We start from the raw sequence: 19628 nt of genomic DNA, 5'->3' as shown, positions 1-19628 counted from the left end.
ATATTGGGCAATATGTCTTCTGAACTGAAGCTATATATGACTTATAGAGAATTTAAATATCGTTCTTTTACTCAATTAGATTTTGAAAGCGGCATTTGTACATGCAGATGTATGACGTACACTAGCACCTTATTTATATATAAAGGCTATGTCACTAGTTTCATACTTGTAAATTATGTGTGTGTTTAATGTGGTACGTACGTAAGTCTAGCTTGCCTTGCATTCACGTAACAAACACTGGATATAACTAAATATATACTCCAAGTATGTTCTATATGTAGAAAGCTTCTTTTAATAAAATATTTTTAAAATAAAAGGAATTTGAGAGGGTATTATCGCTTTATGTTAAGATTTGTGGTAATATATAGTTTGGTCCAATAAGCCACGCCTCCATCATAGAATAGGGGTTACCTTTAAGCCAGTAGCACAAAAATCTTACAACTAAGACTAAAGAAAGATTCTCCAATAATATCTTCTTCTTCTTTTACTTGTTCTTTTTTCAAACGTAAATTTGTAATTATGATTTTTTTGTTTTCCTTTATATTTACATATTTAACTATGAACGTATAGGCAAAAGAATGCTATGTAATAGACAAAAATATTTTATTTCTCAAAAGCGGTTTGGTTATTTTAATAATTTCAAACTTACAATTATTAGCTTCAATTTCGTTAATAAATTCAGTTTATCTGTGGAGAATTTTGTAGTAAGCTCTTAAGTTTTTGTCTGCCCTTGATGAAATTGATAAGCCTTTCGTTTCTAGACGAGGAAGAATGGAAGTTGGCACGGGTGAATGGAGTCCCATAAAAGGCAATAAGAAAAGGCAAATAACTCAAAAGTCAACAATATAATAAATACAAAGCACATTGCGAAAAAAATCACTAACAAAAAGGAATATTTTAATCAGCTTGTTCTTGCAACTGGGAAGAAATTTTCATCCCTTATTCACCACTTGACGGGATATGTGTTATACATATCGAAAAAAATACAATGTATATATATACACACAATACTAGGTGCGTTTCAGCGCAATATCTACATACTCCAATTTAAATCACTTAACATTTAGAGACAATAAGCTAAAAAACATTTAAAGACAACAAAATCAACCAAAACGATTTATATAGCCCAAAAGTATTTTATTTTACTTGTAAGAATAAATATCGAAAGAAAGCATTTATATGTTTAAAACATTTTTGTTGTCATTTAAGAAAATAAATATTGGAAGACAACATAAACTAGTGGGACTAAAATAATCTGGTGCATAGTTTACCCTTTCTTGTGCTTCAAATAAAAAAAAAGGACAAGGCATTAAGCGAAATAAACGACCTAAATAGAATAAATACAGATCAAACAAATAAAATGATATAATATCGACCAAGAAGATTTTGCAGTTTTAATACTATAGTTAAAACAGATAAAATGGTTTAAAATACTAATGTAAAATTTTAATACTCTATATGGTATTTAAAAAAGTTATTTTATTCTGTATAATTTAAATCAGAGAGAGAACTATTTTTAGAATGTGAAATAAGTAGTTTATTCCCCTGCTCGGGAACGCGCTAGGCGCTAGTCGGACGGTCGGGTTGGGCCTAGCGACTAAAGAGAAAATCGGAGATTAATCGGAAATTATGCGGGGCGGAATTTTTAGACTATATACTATGTTATAAAACATGTTAATCTTTAATTGTGTATAACATTAATACATTTTCATGTTTAAAATTGTATAAAACGCACATATAGAATATATAAACTTAATATAGTGTAATTTTCATCAAAATTATGAATATAAATGATATTTATAAAATTTTAGATCAAATAAATAAATAAAAATATTATTAAAAATAAAAGAATAATAATAAAAGAAATAGATTAGGCGGCCGCCTAGGCGGTTAGGCGGCCGCCTAAGCAGCTAGACGGTCATTTAGGTGGTTTAGGCGGAGAATATCGGATATCCAATTTTTTTAACCGATTTGGCATAAATCGGGGCGGAAGAGTGACGCGTAGCGCCCAGGCGGCTGCCTAGGTGTCTAGGCGGCCGATTTTTGGAACAGGGGTTTATTCTTTTAACAAAAAAAGAAATAAGTAGTTTATTAGATACAATAAGAGTAAGACGCATGCAGAAAGCATTCCTATTTCTACTGGCCAATTAGTTTATACTAGGTGTTTTCCTGCACCATGTGCAGTAAGAAATTTTTTTAATCTAACTTATATTTATAAATAAATTTCATTAAATATTATAAATTTTACTATTTTCTTACTAATATTTAATATATATTTGATATATATTAAATCAATTTGTATAAAACTAATAAAAATGATATAACTTTGTATAATTATCAAAAATTTAGTCTAAACAATATTTATAAAATTTGTAGGTATATAAGAAACTAATGATCTTACGATTAGATATTTAAATTTTTACAAAATTTTAAAAAAATTTGAAAGCTTTAGTAATACAAATTGTATAATTATACAAAAATAATAATATTTCCAAATTTGAAATGTTATATATGAATATACTTATTTTATAGATGATGTATAAGCTATTAGCATATTTAAGAAAAGTTTACCAAAAAAAATATCAATATTAAATGTAATATATGAATTATTATCATATTCTAATAAGTTTGGCAAAAATATAAATCAACATTAAATGAAATTATTCATGTCATATTTTTCCGGAAGCCATGTCATCAATTTCAATAGCCTTGTCATATTTGTTTTGTAAAATTGATTCTAAAGATGACACGTGGCAAAATCACTTTAGAATTCAGAATTCAGAAGTAGTCCAGGGGATTGATTGACATTATTAAAGTCCATACATATCAGCAAGTAAAATAAATGATTTTGCATGCTATGTCAAAGCATTATCAATTTATTCACACTAGCGATAAACCAAAACTTTAATAGTAATATAATGGTTGTCATAAGTCTTGACCAGTCGTATAAATCTGGGAGGTTTTTGTATAAATTCGGTCGATCCGTCGATATACACACTATATATTTACTTCTTGGTGATTTGATTAGATCCACACTATGAATTACTATTTTGTATGTCGACTTGGTATGTGAAACCAGGACAACATGTGATATAATATAATGATATTGTCATATTGATGATCTCACTTTATTTTGGTTCACCATTGATAATCTCACAAGAATACAAATAAAACCGATTTCTTTGAATTTTTCTTTTAACGTGTGAGATAAGCATACGTGTGGAAAAAAAAACAAAAAAAAGAAGCATACAGAGCACCTATGTGTCCATCGTGGATAGTCCATGTTCATTTATAAATTAGACCCTTCATATATATGGAGTTGTCCTCAGTTGTCACACACAATATATCGAAATTAATATATGTTCTTCGATTTTTAGAGTTAAGTATAAGATTTGTGTTATGTGGTTTAACCTCTTTTAAAAATCCGAATCCATTTTTCAATATTTATGTTATATTAAATATATTTTTAATAGTATAAATATCTATATCATTTTTGTCGGATTAAAAACAAAATAGTAGGTGCACTACAAGAAATCACTCAAATAGCTACTGATATTTTCCTAGCTAAAAGGGACAATCTGTCGCTAGAATAAAGAACACAACGGATGGCTACGGATAGGAATCGTGGCGTCAGTGTCGACGCTAACTCGGATCCGTCGCCATTCCGTAACTCACTCGCTACGATTTTGCAAGAGAACTGGCCATAGCTAACAGCTACAACATGGCTAAAAAATTGTTCCGTTGCTCACTAGCAACAATCTTGGCGATAGATCCTGCGTAGCTAAATTGCTACAGAGTTAACTATGGCTTATCCTTAGCAATGACGTAGCTAATGTAGCTACGTATTTGGCTAGAAATGTTTATATCTAAAATGTTGGATTCAAATTACCAAAAATGTTAGAGACGCGGGGAAGGAGGGATAATTTGGCGGTGAGACTAAAAATTTTTATGTGAAAAATAATTCATTCTTTATATGATTACACTGTAATAAATTACATTTGTAGCCATATTTTAATAAATTATATGTAAAACTACATTCTAATAAATTATATATATGACTTTATCATGATTGATACTACTTAAATTCTATATATGACTACGAAAATATTGTAATCGTTAAATAATAGTATGAATTAGACCTATAGCTATTTTTTAATAAGTTATATATATAAAGCTACATTTTAATAACTGTATATATGACTTTAATTTTGATTTTTTTGACGTTTTAAGGTTTAAGGTTAAGTTTTTAAACATTGTAAGTTAAGGTTAAGTTGGGGTTTGGGGCTTTAGGGATCGGTGATAACACACATTCATTTGTAAGTTATTTATGTAAGTTGTTTGTAGTTTGAGTTTAGGATTAGGAAAAGGGTTTAAGAATATAGTATATACACAACATTTTATATAATATATAGTGTTTAAAGTGTATAAAGATTGAGATTGGGGTTTTGTGTTTTAGGGTTAGGGATTGTGATGATGATATATGTTATTGATTTTTTAACTATATTTTTTATAACTATCAATTGATAAATATATATATACTATGGCAACAACTTATCTCTAGCCTAGAAGTAGCTATTTATACGAGATCAGACAATCATCTCTAGCTATATAGCTATGAATAGCTACGTTAGCTACAAATTATTAAATTTATATATATTTATTGTTTTAGCTAATGTTTCTACGGTAGAATGTCTTCGCCCGTCCGTAGCTAATCGAGTGAATTCTTGTAGTGGTGACTCCTTTCCTGGAAAGAGAATGTGAAAGTTTCCGGTGGCGACGCGCCGTGTTTATCTAGATTAGCAGCGGATTCGAATTCAAGTCTTTTATAGATCCACAGATCACCTTGCACCCAGAAGTGGACCCATTTGAAAAGATATGGGGTCAACTGACACGACAAATATCGTATAAATATCAGTTTGTAGGCCATTGTCTATTAAATAACCGTGGTGCAGTGGTTGAAAAGTTCAACATTGAACCCACAAATACAGGGATCGATTCCTCCCAACAACCCCTTCTATTAATGACCCCACATAATTTTCATAATGGATAAATAACTTGATATGATATCAACGATTCATAGCAGTGCATACCACATGAAAATAAATCTTACACTTGTATCAAAGAAATTTATCAATTTTGATCTATGAATGTTGTTTCTGTGACAACCCCATGTTTAAGAAATCATTAAGTCGTAACTAAGGGTTTTATATATTATTAATGACTAAGCATATTATTTGGGACATTAATGGATTATTGATATATATATATATATATATATGTTATATGTTATATTAGATATTTTTTAGATGTAATTATAAATTATTTTTGATAAATTATAAAATTAGACAAACAACACAAGAAATTAGAAAATATTTTGGATTTACGCTATTACTCTTATTTGAAATGATAGATTTAAATATATTTAGATAGATTAAGACATATTTTAATCAGTTTAAAAAAAATTATAATCTGATATATAAAAGTAAATCATATTTTAAGAAAACTGTTTTGGGTATAACCGATTTGCCGTCTAGACAGAGATCTAGGCGCTGCATAGACCAGGTTTACCAGGTTTCAGAAGATTAATAAAAACTAATTATAGTATATATTAACAATAATATATACTTATGTGATGACTGATGAATCTCCTATATATTAATCCTGGAGCCTTATGACATATTTTTGTAGACACGTGTCATCATGAGGATGATTCTTAGAATTCTTAGAAAAATAAGTTGGTTCATATAAACATATAATATACTTTTTATTAAACTAGCTATCAAATTAATTAGTAGTGTACAAAATAATATTTTTTCTTTCCTTAAATAAAAGCTACAGAATTACCTAATATGATTAACATATATACAACAATTAATGATTATGAATAATATATATTTGATAACAATTTTTGTATCCTCTTTTTTTTTTATATTATTAAATAAATTAACAATCATATTAAGCATATAATTAAAAAAAATTAGATTTTTTCTTATATGTTATATTTTGAATTTTTTTAAATGACTATAAATTACAAAAAAATGGTAAAAGTCTCACATTGAAAATTTTGTGATCAATGATTTTTTTTTTGTTCTATCAAGATACAAATGATCATATATCGTAGGAGTGGACGTTCGGATACCCGTTCGGGTTTGTATCGGGTATGTAGGATTTTCGGGTGTTTCAATATAAAGGTATAGAAACCGTTCGGGTATTTCTACACTTCGGATCGGGTTCGGATATTTTGGATCGGGTTCGGATATTTAAATTTTGAATAAAAAATAAATAAATTATTCATTGCTTATGTTTTTTTTGTATTTAAAATATACTTTTAACTTAATTGGTTTTCTAATTTTTTAAAGATTAAACTATTAATAGGTTTGGAAATAAAACTTTAAAAATAGAAAGACACTAATTTAGTTGTTGTTTTGAAATTTTAGATGCAACTTCTATTAATGCAAGAAACAAGAGCTTGATATGTATTTTAAGTAAGGAACAAATGATTTTGTCCATAATTATATGTATATTATCTAATTTTGAGCAATATGCAGCATTAATATGAATACTTTGAATAAAATGAGAGAAGTAAACTAAAAATATAGGGTTAAGTATACTTATGTTTGATTATCTTTGGATATCCGTTCGGGTTCAGATACTACCCATTCGGATTTGGATATTACCAGTTTGGGTTCAGATATCCATTCTCTCCGAATTCAATAACCGTTAGGGTATTTTACTACTTTGGTTTGGATTTTCGGATCGGATTCAGATGGGGTTCGGGTATCGGTTAAAATGCCAAGTCCTAATAAATTGTATGAATATGAAGTCTCATTAATAAATATTCATATATACATATATATAAATATCATTTGAAATAAATTATATACTATATAAAAATGTTAATTTCAAAATTTGTAGTGAAAAATTATTGAGATCTTAATATTTTAATTTTAAATTTGTATTGAAAAATCTCACATTAAAAGTTTTGTGATTAACGGTTTAAGTTTTTGTTACATCAAATATACAAATGTTAAAAAAATCATATGAGTAGGAAGTGTGAATACTAAATAATTATATTAAAATATAATTTGTATCTATGTCAATATCACTAAAGTTTAATTATTACCATATAAAGTAAATAAAATTGTTTTTTTTTATTTATTTACCAAAAACGTGATTGTAAATTAACAAAAGGTATTGGTTTTGATTTATGTGCTTACTCTAATATATATACTTTTATGCATACATATTATTTTTAAATTAGGTGATTTCTAATCTCTTATTTGATCCAGACAATCTCAGAAACACACTTCTTCAAATTGAAGTGCTTTTTAGTATTGGAAACACTAAATATATATTTTCATTCAGATTTAATAATTTAGTCTTGATTTTTATTCCTAAAAAGCTTTTAATAAAATATAATGACAAAATTTCAATCACCTCACTTTGAGTTTGTTCTAAGAATGAGAATTTGATCATTCGTCGAATATTTTTTTCTTTCTCTAATACTCTATCAAGCTATTATAATTGTATGAATGAGAGAGTTGAAGTATTTATTATAAGTTTTCTGGTTTATCATTTAATAAATCAAATAATTCTTAGTTTATTCATAGTTTACATATACTAGAATGGTAAAGTATTTTATATATATATATGTATACTCTTAAGTAATTAAAGCTCAAAAGCGTAGGCTAATAAAATAAGTAATTTGTTTTGTTGTTCTAGAATTATATGATTTTTAGACTAAACTGGTGAATATATACTAGACATGAATTTATATTTCGAGTCTGCAATTATATTTTATAACACTTTGATGTATTAAATTTGAACAGGTTAAGTAACCTGTTAATAGAGTTTGCCGGTGATTTTCTTCAAAATTTTGATTCTTAGATATGTATCTGGAGTATAACTAATTTTTACAGATTTCCATTTTTTTAAATTGACACTTATGTAATTCACCAAATTCATAGAAGAAGTTTGAAAAAAAAAACTAAATTCATATCAATGAAACAGAGAGGAGAACAAAAGTACAATTTTATAGAGGTAGAAAATGAAATCACTTATGGGAAATCAATAGTAAACAAATCGAGATCAGAAAATCTAACCTCCCTTCGTCATTATACAATCGATGTTGCCTATTTGGTTTTAGTGTTTGGTCAGCCGAAAAAACTTAATTTCCTTTTATGCATATGAAGACTTAAAAATAATTAAAATAAGTTGTTATACGTTAACTCTTTAACAACGATGATACATTTAAGAAACCAATATTTGTATTCGTCATTTTACAATCGATAAAAATTGTAGTGTTGCAAAATGTTAAAACCATTTAATGAACAAATATTATTATAATAACTTATTCCGCGCATGCACCCAAATTATCATCTAGTATATATTATTTAGTTATGATAAGCAAATATTTAATAAATATGGTACTACGTATATGATTGCCATATTTTAAAAAACAAAGTTGATTTCCACAAGCTACTTACGATTATATTCGTGACATCGTAGGGTTCCACTTGCACTAATGAATTATATGTATTGTACGTTTACGTCTACCGTGATGAACAAATCTACGCTTTCCGTTTCGTAAAGATCCCTGTTCGGAACTACGCTTGACACTAGTCATGCGGTAATTTCGGGCCTAATGAAAACCAGAGATTACGCGGAACTAATCGGAGCCTAGTTTTAGAATTTTTAGATCTTTTTTATAATATATATTGATAGCTACGGTATTAAATTCAATATATTAACTTACTCCAACGGTTAGATAGTATTAATCATCTTGTCACGACCCGGGTTCCATGTGTGGTATGTGCTATTTTTGCATTTTATTTGATTTTATCAGTTAAATAAGAAATTACTACTCTAGCCTCACCGTTTTCACACAAATTGCCTCACCGTTTTTACACAAATACAGTAACCTCTATAAATTAATACTCGATAAATTAATAATCTCTACAAATTAATAAATTTCACCGGTCCCAACTTGGACCGGTTCAAAATTTGACATAAATCGATAAAATAATAAGATAATATTTTTTTAGAAAATTCTTTGTAAATATATGGTCCCATTAAAATTATAAATTAAAATTTATATGTATACATATTTTATATAAGTAAAAACTTATTATTATATTATTTGTTTCATATTCACAATTGAATTATCTTTATATTTTTTAATACTTAATATATTTTTGATGAGATTTAGTAATATTATATCTAACATCACATTTAAGTTCTATGTAATATATATTATATATACCAAATAATATAATAAAAGTAATATAAATGTCAAATTTCAAAAAATAACAATTAATTTCTATAGACTAAAATCAAATATTTTTCTTATCTTTGAATAAATATATCTTAAAATAAAAATCTAAATAAGTACAATTTTGTAAATTAATATCTCTATAAATTAATAAAATTTCAAAGTTGCAACATTATTAATTTATACAGGTTCTACTGTATATAGCTTCCTCTATAACCTAATCGCCGTACTTTCCATAACACATGACTGTCTTCGATTTTTTTAGTTTTTTTTCTAGCTGTTTATAACAAGAATCATCCACGTTGCTCTGCAGATAAATTATCTACACCAAAACTTTGCAGAACTATCATATTGAACAAACGCGATTGGAGATTTTACGCGCTGATTTCGATAGTTCCACGGTTAACTCGGCAAAGAATCGGTCTGCCGCTTAGCCACTCCGATCATCCCATAGTCGCCACGGTCATCTTCCGATCAGCGATTATCCGGACGTAAACTCGGCAACTCGGGCTAGTTTTTGAACAGAGATAAAGATACATATTTTTAAAAAAAATATATTTCAAAGTGATATATTTTTATATTCTCAATGCATTTTTATCTAATAATGGCTAATTGTAAAATTTAAGAAAACTAATCGCATTTACTAACTTCTAATTGGTTTAAATTATGGAAAATAGAGAATCACAAAAATATGCATTTAATACTGAAATTTAATACTCCATCTGTTTTTAAATAATGCATGTTGTAACACTTTTTACTTGTTTCTAAAAGATCAATGTTTTAGATTTTCTATGTATTTTTTTAATAATGAATTGTAAACTTCAAAAAATATTAATTGATAATTTTGGATTTATTGAGTTGCTATTAGTTTAAATTTATGGGAAACTGTTGTAATTTTTAAAATTAATGTATGGATATTTAAATATTAATTTTTTAATATCTGTGAAAAATCTAAAACATGTATTATTTAGAAACAAAGAGAGTATGTTTTATAATCTGTGCAAAAAACTAAAACATTAATCAATTTGAAACACACGGAGTATTTAAATTTATTTGTATGTATATATATTATGTTTCGTTAAGCATGCGAACACTATATACAAATTGTTGACCAGTTCAACGCTGTAAGAATTAAGAAAAAGATGATTAACCATTTCTGTTTTATCTCTCTATTAACTGGTCCTTATTTAAATCTTGAAAAGAACAAAAATGAAACCATATGGCATATGCCATGTACTGTGAAAAGTAAAAATCAACAAAAACATAACACATCAGATATAAAAGATCTATGTTATTTTTTAGAAGTAATCCGCAGAAAATACACATCTGCATCTTGTATAATAAGTAAATACAGTTATCTGGTAAATAGGTCCGTAGTGTTGGTTGCGTACCAGATAAAAATTGACAAAAAGTGAATCCACCAATCACTTGATTATAAAAATAAAATTCACTTTGAATAACTTGATATAAATTAGGGAAAATTATTTTTTCAGAACAAAAAATGGTAACTATGTACTTTTAGACTAATCTCTATTACTTTATGTTCCATTAGACTAATTTTTTTCAAAATGACAGTAATGTCCTTAATATTGTAATTTTTTAAATAAAATATATAATGAGTTTGATCATGCGGGACCGATCGATCCGAATTTAGAAGGTCCAACGGATCGATCGATCCTGATCATTATGCATAACAAAAAACACGGAGTATATACTGATCGACCTGGTCCATTTCACTCGATCGGCGAAGGTCGATTTATATAGATCGATCGAGATACAGATCGATCGATCCAGTCGGTCGATCGTGATCATTATTCAGAACAAACAAAAAAACGGGCAGTATATTCTGATCGACTTGTTCCAGTACGCTCGTTCGGCAAAGCTCGATCGAGTGTAGATCGATCGATCTGTCTTTGAGATCGACCTATCCCGCACCCAGATAAGTCTCTCAAATTAATTTCATGGTTTTCGTCGGTTAAATCCGGTTTGATACCCACTTAATTTGAACCGGACTAACACGATTTTATGAATAAAATTGTGAGAGACTTAGATCAAACCCTCACTTTTATCTCCTTCCCCAATTGTTCTTGAGAGAATGGGATCAAACTCAAGTTCATAAACCCTATCTCTCTCGATTTAACTCCGATTTGGACGATTCTTGAGCCTAACCCACATGATTTCGTGAGCTATTTCCGAATCTACCACTCTTTCGGTCGATCTGCAAAGGTATAAAACTCTATCTCCACTTCTATAGTTCGAAATTCAAATAGCAAAAGGTGAATTTTTTTAGTTTTTAAGTTGTTTTGGCTTAAACCGTGTATTAGGGTGATGATAGGGACGATTTTGCATATAGCCCATGCCTTAATTCGTCGTTTTAAGTTTGATTTAAGAAATTAGGGTTACTTCTTAAATTTTTTTTTTCGAAATTTGGAATTAATAGAGTGAGATTGCTGATGCTTTAATGTTAGTTGTTGAGTTGCATTGGTGTTGAATCATTGTCCATGCCAATTTACTCGGTATTACCTTTGAGAACTCATTTGTTAAGGGTTGTGTGCAGAAAATGGTGAAAAAAAGAGCACCGAAAAAGATCAAGGAAGCAGCACCAGCGGCAACACAGACACGTGACACAACAGCTGCTTCTACCTCAGCTCAGCCCGAAAGTGATGAGCCTCGCGAAGCAGCCCCTTGGCCTCATGACCCATTGACTCCATTCTCTAAACTCCCTGTTGGGGTCAAAAACGGTAACGACGAAGTTAATATCCAAATCTCCGCAAAATACGAATATGACTTTCCGCGACAAATCATGCTGGATCAAGAGAACGTCGCAACGTATGTTCCCGAGATAAAGCTTCGTTCGAATTCAAACATAAGCCATCAGAAACATATCCAGAGCAGTTACGGATAGGTCCGAGTATGACGATCGGAATACGGATGAACCAAGCTCGGTCATTACACAATTACCGCACATGCACGATGTCTGGTCGCTACGTAGCGACCGAGCGGAACGGACGCTGGGTCGCTACATAGCGACCGAGCTCGAGCCAAAGCTCGGTCGCTACGTAGCGACTGAGCGTTCGTTCTGCTCGGTCGCTACGTAGCGACCGAGCTCGAGCCAAAGCTCGGTTGCTATGTAGCGACCGAGCATCCGTTCCGCTCAGTCGCTACGTAGCGACCGAGCTCGAGCCAAAGCTCGGTCGCTACGTAGCGACCCAGCGTCCGTTCCTCTCGGTCGCTACGTAGCGACCGAGCTCGAGCCGAAGCTCGGTCGGTACATAGCGACCGAGTGTTCGTTCCGCTCGGTCGCTACGTAGCGAATGAGCTCTTCTGAAACGTCGATACGACGATTAGCCCATGCATTCTCGTCTACCCTTCGATGCTATCTCCCGAACACCGTAGCGAATCCATTTCATGTTTTCCGCCATTCTAAGTCATTGACCAAACTTTACGGTAAAAACCGCGGAAAGTTCGTTCTTTATCGAAAGAAGCCATAATAAACGTTTCGAGTCAGAATACAGCCCAAAGGGACCTAAGACATGACTCGAGGCCCAACTTACGATTTCTTAACCAACAGCCCGTAAGACGCATGACGGTTTACGCTTGGTTCGCAAGGAAAGATAAATATCAAGTTTCCGCTGATAAATACGAAATTTTGAAGTTAATTATGAAGATCGGAAAAATATGGAATATCTCCATTTTTATGCTATGACGGCTTAAGGGCAGAAGAGGAAAAGCGCAAACTGACCTAGGGGCCAGTATATAAGGAGTCCTAGGCGAGAAACATGGGATGACTTTTCTCAGAGCAAACTTAGCACTTAGGGCAATTAGGCAACTTTCCATTTTTGTTATTCGAGCTGCGACTCAATTAGGTTTAGCCGTCTTAGGGTTGTTAGAACTAGGAATCTCGCCGACAGCTCTCGAGCACAGGCTTATACCTTGTTGTAAACGCTCATATGCAAATTCGGAATAAGACTTCTCTTTGCTCTCTTTTTACGATTTCATATAATTTATCGTTGTTATCTCGTGTTCTGATTGTTTAGCGTGTGGTATTAGCAGATATCCGGGACCTCTGGGAAACTAGGGTTCTCCTACTTTCCTAATTTAAACGGAAATCGACAGTGCGAATTTCGGTTCCCACAGTTTGGCGCTAGAAGGAGGGGGATACCGGATCAATCTAACTCTCAACCACATCACGCTCAACCATACATGTCAACTGACGACGCGGATAATGTGCAGACTCCTCTTAACAGAAGCAGTGGCACTGATCTCCACACTCCCGCAGTGGACGTATCCGCGGCCAACGCACCAGCCAACGCCGCGGCGCTCGAGGAGTTTAAAAAGATGTTCGCCACCTACGAAAAAAGGTCGGAAGAACAGGATAAGCTCGTGAGCACCTTGACCAAACAAGTTGAAACTTTAACGGAAAGGACTCGAGCAATCCACCCCCGCGGAACCACTAAAGTCCGCGGGAAAAGACTCGATTTCGCAACCCCACTCAACAGGCCTGGAGCCGCGCAGGAATGACCTTCGGGTCAAAACCCTAGCGAGAAATCTCTCATCAAAAAGGGAAACCCTGAAAGTCCTCCACCTCCCGCGAAGGATTCGGAGGATAACGAAGTCGAGCACGTCGACCTGGATCCTAACGATGTCTCCAACGATACTGATGAGGACGTCGACAGACATCCAAGGAGGACCAGAAACCGATTCGCTCGGGAAAGCTCTCCGTTCGACAAACCAATGACAGAAGAGGAGGAAATCCTCTATTAGAACGAACAAGAAGAGCTGGCTGAAAAGCAAACCAAGCTCACTCGCAGTAAACGCCGACAGGCTCGGAAATCTGCTGACGAGACGTCGGATATCCGCGACCTTCGTGACTATATCACCAAAACCGCAACAGAAGTAAGAGCCGTGAAATCTCAAATCTAGAAAGACCCCCTTCACCACTCGCATCTTAGATATGAGGGTATCCGATCCAGGAAAAATCAAAGCACCGAGGTATGATGGTACGACCGATCCGAAGGCGCACCTTCAGGCTTTCCACATCGCGATGGGAAGAGCGAAACTGAAGGACGGCGAAAAAGACGCCGGCTACTGCCGCCTGTTCGTCGAGAATCTGGAAGGGGCAGCCCTCGAATGGTTTGCACGCCTTAAGCGAAACTCTATCGGAAGTTTCTAACAGCTCGCATCGGAATTTCTAAAGCAATACTCTATGTTCATATATAGAGAAACTTTCGATGTTGATCTCTGGAGTCTGTTCTAGAGGGAAGACGAACCCCTCCGCGAGTTCATCAGCCGATTCAAGTTGGTAATGTCCAGGGTCAGTGGGATAAGCGACAATGTGGCCATTGATGCGCTCAGAAAGGCGCTCTGGTACAAGTCGAAATTCAAAAAATGGACAGCCCTCGACAAACTGCGGACGATCTAGGACGCCCTCCACAAGGCGACGGACTACATCATGATCGAGGAAGAAAAGAAAGTCGTATCGCAAAACCATAAGTCGGTGAGACCATCCTCGAAAGATGTAGATCCAAAATCGAAGAAGAAGAACCCTCGTAACGACAAGTATGTCAATCTAGAGGGGGAAGATCTCCAAGTAGCGCACAATTACGCGATCAACTCGGACCAGGGCCGAACCATGGGTAATACGTGGACTCACAATCAAGGATATGATGAAAACACCTTCTGCGAGTTCCACCAGTCCCGAGGACACTCCACGACTAACTGCAAAGTATTGGGAGCAAGGCTGGCCGCGAAGCTACTAGCTGGAGAGCTCTCGGAAGTGACCAGCGTGAAAGATCTCATCCTCGAGACCGATCGTCCCCCGAAGGCGGACATAAATCCTCCCGCAGAGAAATCTCCTTAAAGAAACCAATCTGGGGATAAACGCGGCAGAAGACCGGACGACAAGGAGAACGATAACAATAGTCGCAGAGTCAACATGATTATTGGAGGATCGCAATTATGCAACAATACGGTTTCGGCCATCAAGGCTTACCAGCGGAAGGCGGAGTCGAGCACAAACTGGTCTACATGGTTTCCTACCCGAGATGATCAGAATTACTCAATCACCTTCACGAAGGAGGAAGCCGGCGGGATTGATCAACCTCACTGCGATCCGCTCGTCATAGATCTCGTCATACGAGATCTGGAAGTCGGAAGAGTACTCACTGACACGGGAAGCACGGTCAATGTAATCTTCCGCGACACTGTCAATCGGATGAGCATCGAACTCGGAGAAGTAACTCCAACGCCGAAACCGCTCACAAGTTTTTCAGGCAAAGTATCGATAACCCTCGGGTCGATTCAGCTACCAGTCATGTCCCAGGAGATCACAAAAATCGTCGAATTCACGGTATTCGATCATCCAGCCATCTACAACGTGATCATGGGAACCCCATGGCTCAACGCCATGCAAGTCGTTCCATCGAAGTACCACCTGGGTTTCAAATTCCCGACCCCAAACGGAGTCGCAGCTATCTGGGGATGTCAGAAACAGTCGCGACTATGCTTCCTCGCGGAGCACAAGTTAAGGCAAATGACGACTTCTGCAACGGCAAATCGCAAGCGCACGAAGATAGGTCAATCTTTGGCCAAAAACGTTTCAAGAAAAGATGATTTAACATCGTCCGCTGACGCAAACGCTTCGGGTGTCGAAACTCAACATGAGTCCGAAGCCGACACTACAACTCAACCGGAACATCCGGAAGAGAACGTTGACCCGGCCACGGTCATCACGATCAAGGCGGTCAGCACGGCGACAACCACCGAGTAAAAACGCTCGCGGCGTAAAATAGAACTACGAGATGGCTTGATCCTCGAAAGAGGTACGTAGGCAGCTCATCGAAAGACGAGTTCAGCTATCCCCCTCTCTAAAAGGGCGGAGAATGGGTGCGTATACTCGTATACTCCCACATAGGAAAAGATGCGTTATTGTAATCGAGTTTTTTAGAGATTTCGAAAATTTTTACTACGATATGCGTCGCTCCATTTTATTAAAACACTTGCGCTTCAATTAACGCAAAAGTCTTAGAACACGCTTAGAAAATCTACAAACGTTAAGACTCTTGTCAGCAGCCTCATACGGCCCAAAATCTCAAAACAATCTCTCTTCAGCACCAAAAATATACGTATAGTCTTCGAAATAACTGCGAGATGTCGCCAAATTAAAAGTCGAGACGATGCGAACAAATTGTCCGAACGCGACCACAAAAACCTTACACCCCGTTCGTCGATTGGCCCCGACGAACACATCAGCTGTCTTAAACAAACGCAACTTGATCACTCTTTTGATCTTCGAACGTCCAACACAAGGACGAAAGCGCGCTACAAAACAAATTCCGAAATTTTGATCTTGCACTTCCAGTTGGCTTAAAAATTGTCTCTGGAAAGATGCTCGATTCATACCATACAAGTCATATAAGCCGAGAACCTATCGCGGACTTTAAATCGGTACGAATCAGGTAGAAATCGCAACAGGAAAATCGATAGCCGGCTAGTCACCGCACAAACCTTAAAACCGAGAGTAAACCTAGGTTTTGCCCTAAACCCATCGCACTGGTCTCAGACATCTCAAGACATGATATCTAAACGATACGAGATCCTAAAACATGTCTCTCCGTTCATATCTTAACGTTCCCGAAAGTTCGTAGGTATAAATAATTTTTACGAAAACTCACGTCTCGAACAAACCAACAGATTGAACGCCTCAACGGAATTAAATATGAGAAGACAACTCATGTTTACTTCAAACCCACTCGAAACAAAGTAACTCAAACAAACATCCATTATATATATATAAACCGCATAACGGTAGGGATTCAAAACCACCAGCGGCCGGTTTCGATAAAGATAAAAGCGGCCAAAACAGGCCCACACAAAGTTCAAAGGCCACACTCGGCCGAACATATATGAACGAAAGCCACACTCAGCCGCAAAAGACTAGATAAGGGAAAAACTTCTTCCCGTCAAACACTCACCTCTCACAGATCAAAGTTAAAATTCCCGGACAAGGAAGCTCCGAATGCATCCGCGGGATAGTTCACTTCCTCATCGTCACCGGCAAACTCGGTCGTGGTCTCTACAGTATCAGGAGAAACTGGGATGGGATCCCAAAATCCCTAGATCCTCCCGTCGATCGGAGGAATGAGCGCCTCGGCGCGAGCATGATCCTTCATGCCACCCTTCATTAACTTCATCTCCTTCTGGAAAAAGTAATCGTCCGCACGCGTCTTCCAAAGGCTCCCGACTGAACCGCGACACTCACGGAAATCGCCTAGCGAGTTGAAAGCATCCTTGAGGTTCCCGTACTCGACCTGGAATTGAGAGGTGCGAGTCTTCATCACCTCGAAAATCTCCCTCTTACCCTTCCGTTCCGCCTTGCGAACAGCCCTCGCATGATCACGAGCGAGTTGCGCATCTCGCTCCAACATCTCGCCTTGCATGCGAGCAAGATCCCTTTCCGCTTTCTCCGCTTTAAAGCGATAGATCATGGCTTCTCTATGGCTCGCCTCAATGGCCGATCCAAGCAAGTTCAAGCCCTGCGAAACCGATTAACACGTTATAAAAAAATATTTACTTGAAACGATCGTCAAAATTCTTAAAGCCTATACTCCGTTGATGATACGAGATCCTTCCGCGACGACTTTCGGCCTCCCCGACTCGTTCATAGCCGGAGGAGCATCGATGCCCGAGGGAAGACCAGCAAAAAAATCATCGAAGTCCAGAATAGGGACCTCGCTCGTACCACTTCCATCGCCGAAAGCAAGGTCTGGATCCCATCCTGAAAGCATAGAATCGCCCACCGAAAAGTCTATGTCACCAAGGTCAATATATTTTCCCTTCGAAGAGTTCAGCCCTGTCGCAACCGTGGGAGCAGCGTCGGGACCTTGGTCATCGGGCTCGGAATCACTCCCTGTTTCCCCGCCCAAAGCAGGACTAGGATGCACAAACCTCAACGCCTTTCGAATTATCTTCGGCGTAAAGGAAGTCCAGAAAAAAGGACCGTTCCTGAGCAGATCCCTCACGAAGGAGGAAGCCGGCGGGATTGATCAACCTCACTGCGATCCGCTCGTCATAGATCTCGTCATACGAGATCTGGAAGTCGGAAGAGTACTCACTGACACGGGAAGCACGGTCAATGTAATCTTCCGCGACACTGTCAATCGGATGAGCATCGAACTCGGAGAAGTAACTCCAACGCCGAAACCGCTCACAAGTTTTTCAGGCAAAGTATCGATAACCCTCGGGTCGATTCAGCTACCAGTCATGTCCCAGGAGATCACAAAAATCGTCGAATTCACGGTATTCGATCATCCAGCCATCTACAACGTGATCATGGGAACCCCATGGCTCAACGCCATGCAAGTCGTTCCATCGAAGTACCACCTGGGTTTCAAATTCCCGACCCCAAACGGAGTCGCAGCTATCTGGGGATGTCAGAAACAGTCGCGACTATGCTTCCTCGCGGAGCACAAGTTAAGGCAAATGACGACTTCTGCAACGGCAAATCGCAAGCGCACGAAGATAGGTCAATCTTTGGCCAAAAACGTTTCAAGAAAAGATGATTTAACATCGTCCGCTGACGCAAACGCTTCGGGTGTCGAAACTCAACATGAGTCCGAAGCCGACACTACAACTCAACCGGAACATCCGGAAGAGAACGTTGACCCGGCCACGGTCATCACGATCAAGGCGGTCAGCACGGCGACAACCACCGAGTAAAAACGCTCGCGGCGTAAAATAGAACTACGAGATGGCTTGATCCTCGAAAGAGGTACGTAGGCAGCTCATCGAAAGACGAGTTCAGCTATCCCCCTCTCTAAAAGGGCGGAGAATGGGTGCGTATACTCGTATACTCCCACATAGGAAAAGATGCGTTATTGTAATCGAGTTTTTTAGAGATTTCGAAAATTTTTACTACGATATGCGTCGCTCCATTTTATTAAAACACTTGCGCTTCAATTAACGCAAAAGTCTTAGAACACGCTTAGAAAATCTACAAACGTTAAGACTCTTGTCAGCAGCCTCATACGGCCCAAAATCTCAAAACAATCTCTCTTCAGCACCAAAAATATACGTATAGTCTTCGAAATAACTGCGAGATGTCGCCAAATTAAAAGTCGAGACGATGCGAACAAATTGTCCGAACGCGACCACAAAAACCTTACACCCCGTTCGTCGATTGGCCCCGACGAACACATCAGCTGTCTTAAACAAACGCAACTTGATCACTCTTTTGATCTTCGAACGTCCAACACAAGGACGAAAGCGCGCTACAAAACAAATTCCGAAATTTTGATCTTGCACTTCCAGTTGGCTTAAAAATTGTCTCTGGAAAGATGCTCGATTCATACCATACAAG

Source organism: Brassica napus, chromosome C3 (genome assembly GCF_020379485.1).
Source record: "Brassica napus cultivar Da-Ae chromosome C3, Da-Ae, whole genome shotgun sequence".
Lineage (NCBI taxonomy): Eukaryota > Viridiplantae > Streptophyta > Magnoliopsida > Brassicales > Brassicaceae > Brassica > Brassica napus.
This window is presented reverse-complemented; position numbering follows the sequence as displayed.